Source organism: Bos indicus, chromosome 16 (genome assembly GCF_029378745.1).
Source record: "Bos indicus isolate NIAB-ARS_2022 breed Sahiwal x Tharparkar chromosome 16, NIAB-ARS_B.indTharparkar_mat_pri_1.0, whole genome shotgun sequence".
Lineage (NCBI taxonomy): Eukaryota > Metazoa > Chordata > Mammalia > Artiodactyla > Bovidae > Bos > Bos indicus.
The window spans coordinates 56,280,747-56,294,279 of record NC_091775.1 but is presented as its reverse complement, the minus strand read 5'-3'; the positions used below and the strand labels follow the sequence as shown (position 1 = coordinate 56,294,279).

Sequence of the window (13,533 nt, the reverse complement as noted above, 5' to 3'; positions counted from 1 at the left end):
ACAGAGATTTTAAATGAAAGAATACAGCCCATGAGGGATCTCTGTGGAAATAAAATAATAAATGATTAAGGTCAGATGGCTATTAGCTGCTGAGACAACAAAATTACTATAAAACAACCTAAGAAACCATATCACCTGCCAGTATACGTATAGTCTCCCTTCAGAGGTTGACTTCTCACTAAACAAAGATATAATTCATCCCAAGTGTCTTATCAAGATAAATTTACTAAAGAGAAACTATTGAAGGAAATACCTAATAACCACTCTAACAAACATTCGCATTTATACAATGCTCTTAGAAATGGGGCTCAAAAATGACAAAGTACATCTTGAAGCACAGAATAAACACTCAACCTTGTTTATCAAAAACTAGCGCTACATTTCTCTTAAACCTTCAAAACTGAAAAACCACAAGTTTGTATTTTCTCTAAAAATAGTGTTTGTTATTTGCATCCCCTCTGGTGGAAGTTTGATTTTTTAGGTCCTGTAATTTTGCCTGGCTTCTCTGGTGACTCAGTGGTAAAGAATCTGCCTCCCAATGCAGGAAAACGGGTTCAATCCCTAGGTCAGGAAGATTCCCTTAGAGGAGGAAATGGCAACCCACTCCAATATTACTGCCTGGGAAATCCCATGGAAAGAAGAGCCTAGTAAGCTATACAGTCCATGGGGTCGCAAACTGCGTGTCTGAGCGCATAATACAATGTTTCCTACTGCTGATAAGGAGGGCAGAACAGAGGTGCATGTAAAACACAGGTAAGGGTGAAATTCGGAACTCCTTCACTGATACCAATGAATTCTATGCTTGACTTGTAAAATGTGCTACTTTCCTGGAAATGTGGCATACAAAGAAAAAAAAAAAAACCCAATGGGTATGCATGGCTCTTTTATATTTGTGACTTAAGAGATAGTCTTCAAAGAGCCAAATCACTTACTTTTAGTCATTTACCAGGTTGACTGTATTCTCACCAAAAATTCCAACAACTGGTGGTCTATGGGGTCACACAGAGTCGGACACGACTGAAGTGACTTAGCAGCAGCAGCGGTGTTTGTTATACATACACATCAATGTGTACGTGTTTAGGAAAATGTTTGCATAGCTTAAATTAAGGACACTGTGTACCACATATACACAAAAAAACTGATGGTAGAAAATTTTAATCAACTCAATTTGTAAAAACATGTTAAAAAAAAAAAAAAAAAAAAAACACCTCTGTGCTGACATGATTAGCTGCACCATTCAAGTGGTGTGAGGTATCTGAAGCATGCTGCCTCTAAACTCTTATCATGCTATTTGGGATGTGCTATCTTGTGAAGCAGTTCATGTGAAACTGCTAAAACCTACAGTAACAGGACAATATACATATCAGAACTTTAAATGAGTAAAACAGTATGGCTAGACATTCATTCATATTTATTTTGGAACCAAATCTCAACCCCAAAATTCCTTATCAACTATCCAGAAGTAGCCCAACTTATTACCAAGAAGTTTTTTTTTTTTTTTTTTTTACTATAGCAACTTCATTACCAAGATTACCAAAATTTTCCACACACTTCCAGCAGTCTGTATGTGTTACCTGGGCAACAATCTAAAAGGGCTTTTACTTTATAGAATAGGTAGGTCAAAGAGAAGTAAAGCTTCTTCAAATTGACTGTGCATCATTTTAATTAGAAGCAGTGAGTATGAAATCTTCAACAGGCAGAAAATCTTGAGAATCAGTTTCATTAACAGATACAACATACTGTCATTTGTCTTCATTTCCAGCCATCTAATTCCCTTATGGAACAAAGCAAGCTCCATCCAGGACTTCAAAACATCCCCCGTCATACAGATTGTCAAAGACATAAATGCTGAAATCAAAGGAACTACTTGAGTAAAGAATCTAGCAAGTCTTCACAACTGGCTGTGGTATGAATACCCTGCTTTGCTGTCCTAAATTCTGAAAACTAGTCAGCTCAGCTGTGGATCTGTATCAACTGCCTTTCTGCCTAAGCCAAACCTGCCTCCAAATTAAGACCCAGTCATATAGAAAGCACATTTTAGAAGGTGCTTTAAAAAGTCTTTCAAAACTGCTTCCTGCTACAGCCAATCTGATGCTGTCTATTTGGCAAAACAAAAAATAATGGTATCTCCTTACAAAGAAAATGTTTTCCCTTTCTTTCCAACAGTTTTAGGATTGGTATACTCAACTTTGCTTCTCTTACACTAATAATTTTTCCCTCAGCTTTTACTCTAAGGATACTTAAGCGCTCTCTGGGTCACAGTCAAGTCAGGAGCAAAGCATACAGGGAGCTTACTGAACGTTAAGAAGTGAGTACCAATGACTGCAGAGACAAAAGTGAAAGATAAGCTGAAAAACAGAAAGGAAAACTGCCATTCAAAGCTCTTCACCATTTGGTACTGACTCTTTCTTGCCTAGCTCTTTCGCTCTATACCTTTGATCACCCTGGCCCAGAAAGACCTTTCTCTATTTACTATGCGTCCTATTTCCACATGTCCAAATCCTACCCATTCTTCAAAGCATGGTTTAAATGTCACTTCTTCCCATATCCTTACAACTAAAGGTAATCCCTCCCTCCTCTCTCTAACTTGTACCTCCTTATCTTTATCTCTTTACTACATATTACTTTCTGCCTTACATTATCTTCGTTTACATATTTAATCTCCCACACAAGCATAAAGCCTCAGGGTCAAGGTTCATGCCTTATTCATCTCTGTTCAAACTGCTTAACACGTCTTACACATATTAAACTCTCTGAGTTCCATGGGTTAGGAAAAGAGATAAATCCACTAGATAGAACTTCAGATTAGGAGTCCACAGACCCCACTTTGCTAATGACTAGCTATATGACCTTGAACTTCAATTTTTTAGTGTATTCATCCACAAAGTCAAGAAGGTGGACTAAGCCAGTTTTTAACCATAGACGGTTATCCATTATCAGGCTGTAAAATCAATTTTGGCATCAAAACCCAGCATTATCTTTTTAATAAAATGAAATAAAATAGAAAATATCAAAATATGTTGTAGGCAGTGAAGTGGTACACTGTGAATGTTTAACTGGCTACCCAAAGGAGAGAGAAAAGCTCTGAACTGTAACATCTGTTGATGTCCCTGGTGTAAATACTCCCACCAAAGCCAATTTCAAGCTACACATGCACTTGGGTGGAAAGAGAGGCATAACTACTCTTACAAGTCAACTGATAAGCCAGCTCCAGCAAAGGCCTAAAATGACAAGTATTACTTCACCAAAATTTTCTTTCAACTTCACGTGTTTGTGTGTGTGTGTGTGTGTGTGTGTGTGTGCGTGTGCGTGCACGCACGTGCATGCTGAATCGGTATAAAATGTATTTCTTACTGTGAGTCACAGTCAAAACCGTTCATAAATGTTCAGCTAAACAATCTCCTAGTCCTCTTCCATGTGTACACAATGCAATAAATTGCACTCTTAGTTACATATGTAATCTCGACATCAAAATTTATATGTCTCTTCAAAAATGAGAGATGCCTACTGGCATCACCAGAAGGCAAATTACAGGAAGGGAAAATTTGGCTTAGGAAGTATTAGCAAAAGACCAAGGTTCTCAGCCTTTGTTCAGCTACAACCCAGGGCTACAACATCCTCCTACTAGTTGCAGTGGCTCATTCAGCAAAGGGTTAGGGGAGACAGGAGGAAAGGAGAAGGAAATCTTAGGAGGAAAAAAGGTCCATGTAACTGTGAATATGTGCCCTTCACCCACCCAACTAAGAACCTTGTTGTTTTTGTTCAGTCGCTCAGTTCTGTCCAACTCTGCAATCCATTGACTGTAGCCTGCCAGGCCCCTCAGTCCATGGGGTTTCCCAGGCAAGAATATTGGAATGGGTAGCCATTTCCTTCTCCAGGGGATCTTCTCTACCCAGGAATTTAACCCGCATTTCCTGCACTGCAGGCGGATTCTTTACTACTGAGCCACCAGGGAAGCCCTTGCTTAGAACCTGGGTACAAAGAAAACCAGAGCTATAAAAAGGTGAATTTCCATCCCTGATGTTTCCCTGTTAAATTCTCCAGCACAAGCCTGCATCCCTCAATAGACTTCCATTACTGAGAATCCCCTACTACTAAAATTAAGTTTTTGCCAGGGACTAGAGACATGTAGTACTTGTTGAATTTAGAATAGGCAAGGGGAAAAATAGCACAGCAAACAGTTGTTAGACTTGATATTCTAGGAAAATCAGGCTTTTATTGAAAAACATACTTTCTTATTTTCTTACTTAAGCTTACTAAACTGGGTGAGAAGTAAAGTTTACTGAATATATTTTGGGCTGTACTATGTCTATCACAACAACACAGTCTGTAACCAGATTTTTCCTGAGTGTTTATAAAGAATTGTGTTTTCTATTTTTAAGGTTATTTAGAAAACAAAGAGGCTCAGAATTTCAAGCAGGCTAATAATGTTAGCTCAAATCTAACTCCAAATCAACTGAATATATGCACAGAAGTTTCCCAGGAAAATCCCAAAAATTACACCAAAAAACAAAGAAGATGAAAAATAGAAGTCAGCACGAACACAAACTGGCAATACTCAATTGTAGTATCCTATCTGTTGCATGAGTACAATATGGAAAGTAAATGAAGTAGGAAAAAGAGAATGTTGAGATACAAGTCCTGCTTAATTCCATTAACTATTCCTTATTAGGGTCCACTGCTAGGTACTTCTATCCAATTTCAAATACTGACCATCAAGTGAAAATTATTCAGTTCAGTCGCTCAGTCATGTCTGATTCTTTGAAAAGCCAAGAGTCAAGTCAAGCAATGTCTTTCTTCATGGTCACAATATTAAACTTTGCCTTTAAAACTGAGTGTTTTACCATACTCAGGCTCTAGTCAATATTTTCTTTGCCTCCACTATCTGTGGTGCCAAATGCTCATAAGACCATCTCTATAAGAGGCTGTACCAGAGACTGGAATAGCCTGGGGCTGCTGGTCATGCTCAGGTCCACTGGCTGACCTATGAATAGAAAGTAAGCGCTATACCTAGGTTTCCCTGGTGGCTCAGCAGTGAAGATCCACCTGCAATGCAGGAAACATGGGTTCGATCCCTGGGTCAGGGAGATTCCCTGAAAGAGGAAATGGCAACCCACTCCAGTATTCTTGCCTGGGAAATCCCATGGACAGAGAAGTCTACAGGGCTATAGTCCATAGGGTGGCAAAAAGTGAGACACAAGTGAGTAACTGAAAACACACAAACACACATACAAGAGCTATGCACATGTAGCAACTCATTAAAACTTGTGAGACACAGCAAAAAGAAAACTCTGTGCCTGGGAATCCCATAGCCTACAGTATATCCATCCTCCAAACATCCTCTATTCAGCCATTAAGACCCCACACCACTTCAAGACAACAGCAGGCTAGAATTCAGACCAATTTCTACACCCTCAAAACAAGAAAGTTTTGCTACTTAGCTACTACTCTCTTCAAAGCTAATTTCTCAAAGCTCCCATTCACAGTATTTTAACTTGGCACAAGAGAATTCCTTCTTTTGATTCCTCCAAAAGAATGGGTAAAAACACTTTGAGCTTCAATGCTGTATCATCTGAGTTCAAATAAATATACACTAACTGAATGAGCTCAACTTTGGGTTAAGGCAAAGAAAATTTTAAGTTTTTAGAAATCACAAATTTAAAACTGGTGAGCTGATAAAACATAAAAACTGTTTCACATACCCAATAAAATTCTGTTACTCAAGTTTTAAAACACCATAATAACCACTAAGGTGAAAAGAAAATTATCTGAATTATGAAACAATTAGCAAGGGCACAAAAATTCACAGAACATTGCAACTATAATATATAAAAATCACCATCAAATAACTCAGGTCAAAAAAAAAAAAAAGTCACACATTTACACCTTTCATGCCTTTTATGTCGGTTGGTATATTCACTATGTCCCAATAGTACTGGGACTTACTACTTTGTTTCCAGCTTCCTAGAATATAATGTAGGCTATGTAATACATTCACATATAAAGACTGACCAACTACATCACTTCTCCCCAGATGACCTGTCAATACAAAATATCAGGGCACACTTTGACCTGATTGAAGACTCCAGTCTCAGTCTCAACTAACTCCCCAACCAAACAAGCATTTAATACAATTTGAAGATAATGTATACATTAAATTCACCTGGTCTTTCTCCTTTGCAGTTTCATTGTCAGTTTCACATGGGACTCTGTTGAGATAATGAATCACAGGCCAGTTTTCCAATACTGGCAACTTGTGGACCAGTATTTTCCATGGGCAAAAATCCACTTCCAATTTTACCACAAGCAAACTTCATGTATCTTCTGCCATCATTCTACAAATGCGCAGATATTCTACTGAAGTGCAGCGGAAGCCACACACAAACACTATTATGAGAAAAGTCAGGTTTCCGTGATACGGTGTTTCCAGAATGATAAAAAGCAACTATCTCCCCAGTACATGCAAGAAAATTTAAATGTATTTTTTTAAATCCCTAAACCTTCCAGCACCAGAACTGCAGACCTTGAAATCAAGTTTCCAGTCAGCGTTGAAATCTATCAGGCAAGTGAAAGCTGTCCTTACCATCAGCAAAATAAGGTTGGTATTTCTCGTCACTTACATGAAACTCTCATTTCTACAAGTGACCACGTAAATTTCGGTACGTTTTCTAAACTGACCCTATCTAAGAAGTACAGGGACAATACACAAGCACCTGGACACACTGCCCTGGGATCAGAAACAATCCTATCGGTCCAGTTCCCTAGCACCCGAACACCTCCCCGCTGGCCAGTGGCCCCTTTCCACATGCTGACGCACTGCCCAGCCCTGCACCGCTGGCGACCAGTGCAAAGTACTAGTCCAGTCTCAGAAACTTTGACTCAGTTATCAGGACACTGAATACCCACGACCTGGACGAGGGATGTTTGGCATGGCCAGGCGGTCAACTTTGAAGCGGGGCATTCTTTACAGGTAGAGATCTGCCCAGCACGCAGCCCATCCCAGCCAGCAAAACCACAAGCATCAACAGCAGGAGCGGAGCAAAGTGCCTGGCGGAGACAGGGGGAGCGCGAGGGCGAGACGCGGTCACGAACAGATGCCTGAACGTGGGTAAGAAAATACCCTCCCCACACGCCCACCCCCACCCCCGGACGTGGGGCTGCCGGGACGGCGACCCCGGCAGCAGCCGGCGGCAGTGTCAGGAGGGCACATCTGGAGGCGAGCGCCCAAGTCACCACCCCCGCCCCCAGGTGAGGGGCGCCGACCCCGCCCGCCCGCCGACCCGCCCCGGCCGCGAGGAGCGGCCGCCCGGGAGAACTCCCGATGTCCGCGGAGCCACCGACAGTCCCGAGCCTTCCTCCCGCGGTCCTCTCGCATCCCGTCCCGGCCCGGCCCCCACAGCTACCCTCCCCAGGCGCAGCCCCGGCGCCAACACCCCCAGCCCAGCCCGCGGCCCCGGGCCACTGGTGCGCCCGCCGGCCCCTACGAGGCCGCCCTCGTCTCACCTCCTCTCGTCTCCGCGGGAAGGGCCGGAACAACTCTGCCAGGCGCCCGCGTCGCACCCGCCGCCCAGCGTTCTGCGGCCCGGCCCGTCCCGTTCACTCTGCCGCCGCCGAAGCCCTGGGAGGGCGGAGGGAACAGGGCGGAGGGAGCGGAGAGAGGAGGGGAGGAGGACCGCCCGGCAGGAAGAGGCGAGGGAGGGGGCGGGTCGGGGAGGAGGAGGTGGTGGCGGTGGTGATGACGTGTCGGGAGCGCGCACGTCCGGGCCCCTCGGCGCGGCGTGCGCGCTCCTGACGGCGGAGGCGCCTTCTCTGCCCTGAGCGGCGGGCGCGCACGCGCGTACACGTCCGCGCCTGGCGGTGTTTGGGTTAACTTCTGTGAGTGAAGACCTGGCCCACCTAGACTGTGAAGAGTAGGGACCCGGAAAGGGGCTAGAGACGCTCGCGGTGCTTCAGAACTTCCCAGAGCTTACCCATGCCGGGAGCCCAGCCGCGCGGGTTCGCTAGGGCGACCTCAATCTCCGAGCGAGTTTGGGTTGAAGCCTTGCCCAGCGATTACTGATCTCTTAGATAATTCTTACTTTGGGGCTATTGTGTTCTTGCTCATAAATCTGGTTTACGTATATTGTCATTCTTAATGCCCAGTACTCCTCAGGGAAGTCACCTTAAAGAATTCTAACTTCTCTCGTCACTTACTCTTTTCTGTGCCTCTTTCAAGGTGTCTTGTGGGCTTATAACGGTTCCTTCTGTGGGACTCAGGAAAGATTAAGAAAATAACCAGTGGGGATTAAACGGGAAGCACTATTATGTATTTATGAAGAAAACTTACCCTCATTTGCACCTTTTTATCCTGTGGGGTAATAAATTTGGGGGTACAAACTAGCAGAGATAAAAATAAGCCAACTCTTTCATCGACTAATACTGTACTGATCCTTAAACTGTGGATATCCTTCTTCCTAGATCTTACAGGCAAAAAAAAAAAAAAGACCAGGAATTTTTCTGAATTTCCTTAGCACTTTGTTTCTAAAGGTTTGTGGCACCGAATATATTCAGCTTTATCTGGGTAAATTTGTGTGATACTTTAGCCCACTAAAGAATCTTTTGAGGCTGTGCTTCATTTTTATCTTCCAACGTGCCTAGCAGAGCATCTGACTTCAGAGAAAGTACTCCATAAATGTTATTGTATAAATAAGTGAAGACATCGCAGGAGGAGTTAGATGTGTCCCATAATTTCCACTCTAAAGTGACTTCTTTAGTTTAAAATTCTCTCTCCTGCTTAAATTCTTCTGCACTCATTTCCCCACCTGGATCCAAAAGCTACCTTGAGAAATCCCTAATTTAAGTTTCTATAGATGCTAGGGGGCTTCCCTGATAGCTCGGTAAAGAATCCACCAGCAATTCAGGAGACCCTGGTTCGATTCCTGGGTCAGGAAGATCCCCTGGAGAACGGAAAGGCTACCCACTCCAGTATTCTGGCCTGGAGAATTCCATACGTGGTATAGTGGACTATACGCTGTATAGTCCATGGGGTCGCAAAGAGTCTAACAGGACCGAGGGACAGGACTGAGGGACTTTCACTTTCATAGATGCTGGGACAGACCAACAGTATTACATTTGTTTAATATTTCCCCTAGGTGCTGGGCGTCTTCCTAGGAAATCCTTTAACCTATGTATTCCAAGAGACTACCTAACTCTGAGCCTGACCCAGTAAATGCTGAACTTTTGGTATTTAATAAGGTTAAGGTCAGAATAACTCAGATCATCTGTATCTATTAATAAAGAAGCCAACAAGTATGTACTGAGCCTCTACTAAATAAAATACTAGTAAACTTACACTGGGCACAAGGATGTCAACAGATGACAATGACATGGTTTCTGCTTTCTGATATCTGCTAACTGGAAAAAAGCTTTCTGACAAAAAGGGCAACACCATGACAATTATCAGCACTCACTAAGAAACGGACCCCCCAAAAAAGGAACTAAAAGTTTTAAATCATAAGTTCAAAATAAGTTTCAGTTCAGTTCAGCTCAGTGGCTCAGTCGTGTCCGACTCTTTGCGACCCCATGAATCGCAGCACACCAGGCCTCCCTGTCCATCACCAACTCCCAGAGTTCACTCAAACTCATGTCCATCGACTCGGTGATGCCATCCAGCCATCTCATCCTCTGTCATCCCTTTCTCCTCCTGCCCCCAATCCCTCCCAGCATCAGGGTCTTTTCCAATGAGTCAACTCTTCGCATGAGGTGGCCAAAGTACTGGAGTTTCAGCTTTAGCATCATTCCTTCCAAAGAAATCCCAGGGCTGATCTCCTTCAGAATGGACTGGTTGGACCTCCTTGCATTCCAAGGGACCCTCAAGAGTCCTCTCCAACACCACAGTTCAAAAGCATCAATTCTTCAGCACTCAGCTTTCTTCACAATCCAACTCTCACTTCCGTACACGACCACTGGTAGAACCATAGCCTTGACTAGACGGACCTTCGTTGGCAAAGTAATGTCTCTGCTTTTGAATATGCTATCTAGGTTGGTCATAACTTTCCTTCCAAGGAGTAAGCATCTTTTAATTTCATGGCTGCAGTCACCATCTGCAGTGATTTTGGAGCCCCCCAAAATAAAGTCAGCCACTGTTTCCACTGTTTCCCCATCTATTTCCCATGAAGTGATGGGACCAGATGCCATGATTTTAGTTTTCTGAATGTTGAGCTTTAAGCCAACTTTTTCACTCTCCTCTTTCACTTTCATCAAGAGGCCTTTTAGTTCCTAGTGTTCCCATATTCAGTACCATAAGCCTTTGGCAGCATAAGAATGTCTACCATTGGCTGTTGCTAGTTAATTGTCCTATTAAAGTGGAGCATAACAGCTAAGTCATTGATGTGCCAGCTTGCTACAAGGAAAAGTACTCTGTCCCATAGCCACATGTTACACCTCTTAATCACGAGGAGTCATTCTGTAAAACTGAGCTGTTCCTCACAATAGAATTTGGATAAGAGATGTCACAAGAGAACCTAGATAAGAGGTGAGTCACAAGAGAACACAGATAAGAGACAGTGAAGGTGATTTGATACAAACGCATCCTCGCTACCAGAAAAACAGTTCTAAGTATATGCCAGAGAACTAGTAACAAAGCGTTCTTCACAAAATGAGTACTGCTCACTTGTCTCCCCACTGTGGCTTTCTTAGCGTTAAACATACACCAGCAGCCCTGGTTCATAAGAGGACTGAGGCTCTCACTTTGAGGGAAGGTGTTATAAAATGTTCTAAGATGATTCATAACTTTAAGCCAGTGGCCTAGATCCATATCTAACCCACAGATGTATTTTGTTTAGCGTGCATGGTGCTTAAAAAGTTAGCCAAAGTTCAAAGCCAGAAGATTCCACATTCTTTTCAGCCCTCTTTTTAAAAAGTAGAAAATTTGGAAATAGTGGAATTACAGTTTCACATGGGGACAAAAAGCTACAAAACACGTACTGTCTCTTTTCCAAAGTCTCTGCATTCTTTATTGTATCTCACATTGCCCTGTTTCTTCCATGTGGGTCTGCAGTTCCCAATTTTAAATATCAGAATATCGAAAACTGGGAAGAAGTTCAATGTTGAATAAAAATGGAAGAGTTTAAACTATAGTATTTAAGCAGGTGGAATTTTTAAAAAAAAAGGTCTTATAATCTTCTTATAGCTTTATTTATTTATTCATTATCTTTTGGTTGCACTGGGTCTTCATTGCTGCACCCAGTCTTTCTCTAGTTGCAGTGAGCGCGAGCTACTCTTCATTTCGGTGAATGGGCTTCTCATTGCAGTGTCTTCTCTTGCTATGTAGCACAGGCTCTAGGCATATGAGCTTCAGTAGTTGCAGCACACGGGCTTTAATTGCTCCAAAGCATGTGGGGTATTTCCAGACTAGAAATCGAACCCATGTCCCCTGAATTGGCAGGTGGATTCTTATCCACTGTACCACCAGGGAAGTCGAGATGGAATATTATCTTGTTTTTATGATGAGTATTATTGGTTGATTCCCACCCACATGTGCATTTCCAGCCCTCTGCAATTATAAGGCAGCTAATGATTTGAATGGGAATAGGCCCAGTTCCAAGTGTAGACCCTGACTGAGGCACACAATCAGTCTAATCAGGTCTTCACCTGATTCTGTCAGTAATAGATGCTAACACAGATTTAAATTGGTCCAGTATAAGGAAGGCCTGGGCTTGTGTTGGGAGAAGAAAAGTGCCCTCCCCCCTTTCTTTCTCTCTGTCTCTCTTTGCTGAGTGTGATGGATGAATGTGAATCCCATAGTTACTATAGACAGTTTGCTGCCATAAGTGAAGCCAGCCTGAAGCTGACACATGACACACAAGCTTGAACCCAGAATGAAACCGACAACCTTCCTCTGCATTTAGTAACTTAGCTAAGCCAATAAATTTCCTTATCTATTTAAGAAAGTTTGAATTTGGCTTTTTGTTACTTGCAGCCAAAGCTAAATTTTCCATGCATGTTACAGAAAAAAAAGCTATAGTTGCATTATTTGACACTTCTAAGAATACACTTCCAATGGGATGAATAGGTAACAACCTACTTGATAAAATTCTACAGGGTCTTGAAAGGAACTTCACCACCACCATCCCACAAGTCTTTCCCTGACTAGGTAACCTTATCCCTTAGAATCCATCACTACATTAAAAAAAAAAAACAAAAAACTGTGACTTCAATCCTCTGCCCTGTTTAAATCAGCTTTCACTGAGAAGAGTATCAGTAATTTTGTGTAAATGAGTTTATCATATGAGTTTGGAGCGGTTTTTTACTATTGGAAAGATAGAAAAAGAGACAATGGGAACCTGAGGAAGGGAAGACTCAACAGAGAAAGACGTGATAGAAGAGACTATATATTGTTGGGACTTATTCCCTGGTGACCCAGTGGTGGTGACCCTGGTGACTCCACACTGCCAGTGCAGAGGGCCTGCATTTGACTCCTGGTCGAGGAGCTAGATCCTACATCTAGCTGCGACCAGAAGATTCTGCAAGCCACAAGAAAAGCTTGCACATGCCACAGGTAAGATAGAATATCCCACATGCCACAACTAAGACCTGACGCAGCCAAATGAAAAAAATGTTTTTAAAAAAAGAGACCATAGATATATTGTAGAAGACAAATTTTTATATTTCACAGTTCTATGTGGAGCTGAAATTCAGATTGTGTGTGCCTGCATGCTAAGCGGCTTCAGTAGTGTCCGATTTTTGGTTACCCAATGGACAGTAGCCCGCCAGTCCCCTCTGTCCATGGGATTTTCCAAGGGTGGCCGTGCCTTCCTCCAGGGGATCTTCCTGATCCAGGGATCGAACTCACATCTCTTACATCTCCTGCATCGGCAGGTGGGTTCTTTACCACTAGCACCACCTGGGAAGCCCAAAATTCAGAATAATTCATGAGCACCATCATGTAGGTTTCGTCAGACTAATTCACGCAAGTCATACTAAGCCTACATGATGGTGCTCGTGTAAGCCTCACAATTTTGCCACTCTGAGCTGAGTTGCTTCAGTCATGTCCAACTCTGTGAGACCCTGTGGACCGTAAACTGCAAGGCCCCTCTGTCCATGGGTTTCTCCAGGCAAGACTACTGGAGTGGGTTGCCACACCCTCTCTCCAGGGGATCTTCCTGACTCAGGGATGAAATCTGTGTCTCTTACGTCTCCTGCATTGGCAGGCGGGTTCTTTACCATTAGTGCCATGTGGGAAGCCCAAGCCTATGTGATAAACCAAACCTATTAAATCACCCTTATAAGACTAAGAGCAAAATCAAACAATACGTATATAGGAATCAGAAAATTTCCTCAGCAGTAGAAAAGATAAGCAGAATCATAGATATTTCTCTGAAGAAGAATGCTGATGTACTACTTTTGTGATTCAATAAGAAATAAAAAGGACACTTACCAAAACTTTTCCCATACCTTGTGGCAGGTGTCTGAAATTCATCTTCCCCTCAGAGTCCTTTTCTTTGGTCTGAGGCAGACTTCCTCTTTCATGTATAACAAAATCACCTTGGGAGT

General features: G+C 42.8%; 1 protein-coding gene across 2 annotated transcripts in view; it reads right to left on the bottom strand.

Moving 5' to 3' along the window:
* RABGAP1L (RAB GTPase activating protein 1 like) overlaps window positions 1-7,680 on the bottom strand; it is a 739,452-nt gene extending 731,772 nt beyond the window's left edge. Inside the window, exon 1 of one of the 2 annotated variants that reach the window (XM_070768910.1) lies at window positions 7,504-7,680. The gene's annotated coding sequence lies outside the window, so the exon portion shown is untranslated. The remainder of the gene's footprint in view (window positions 1-7,503) is intronic. The other variant, XM_070768911.1, reaches the window with a different exon arrangement.
* Window positions 7,681-13,533: the final 5,853 nt, after the last annotated feature.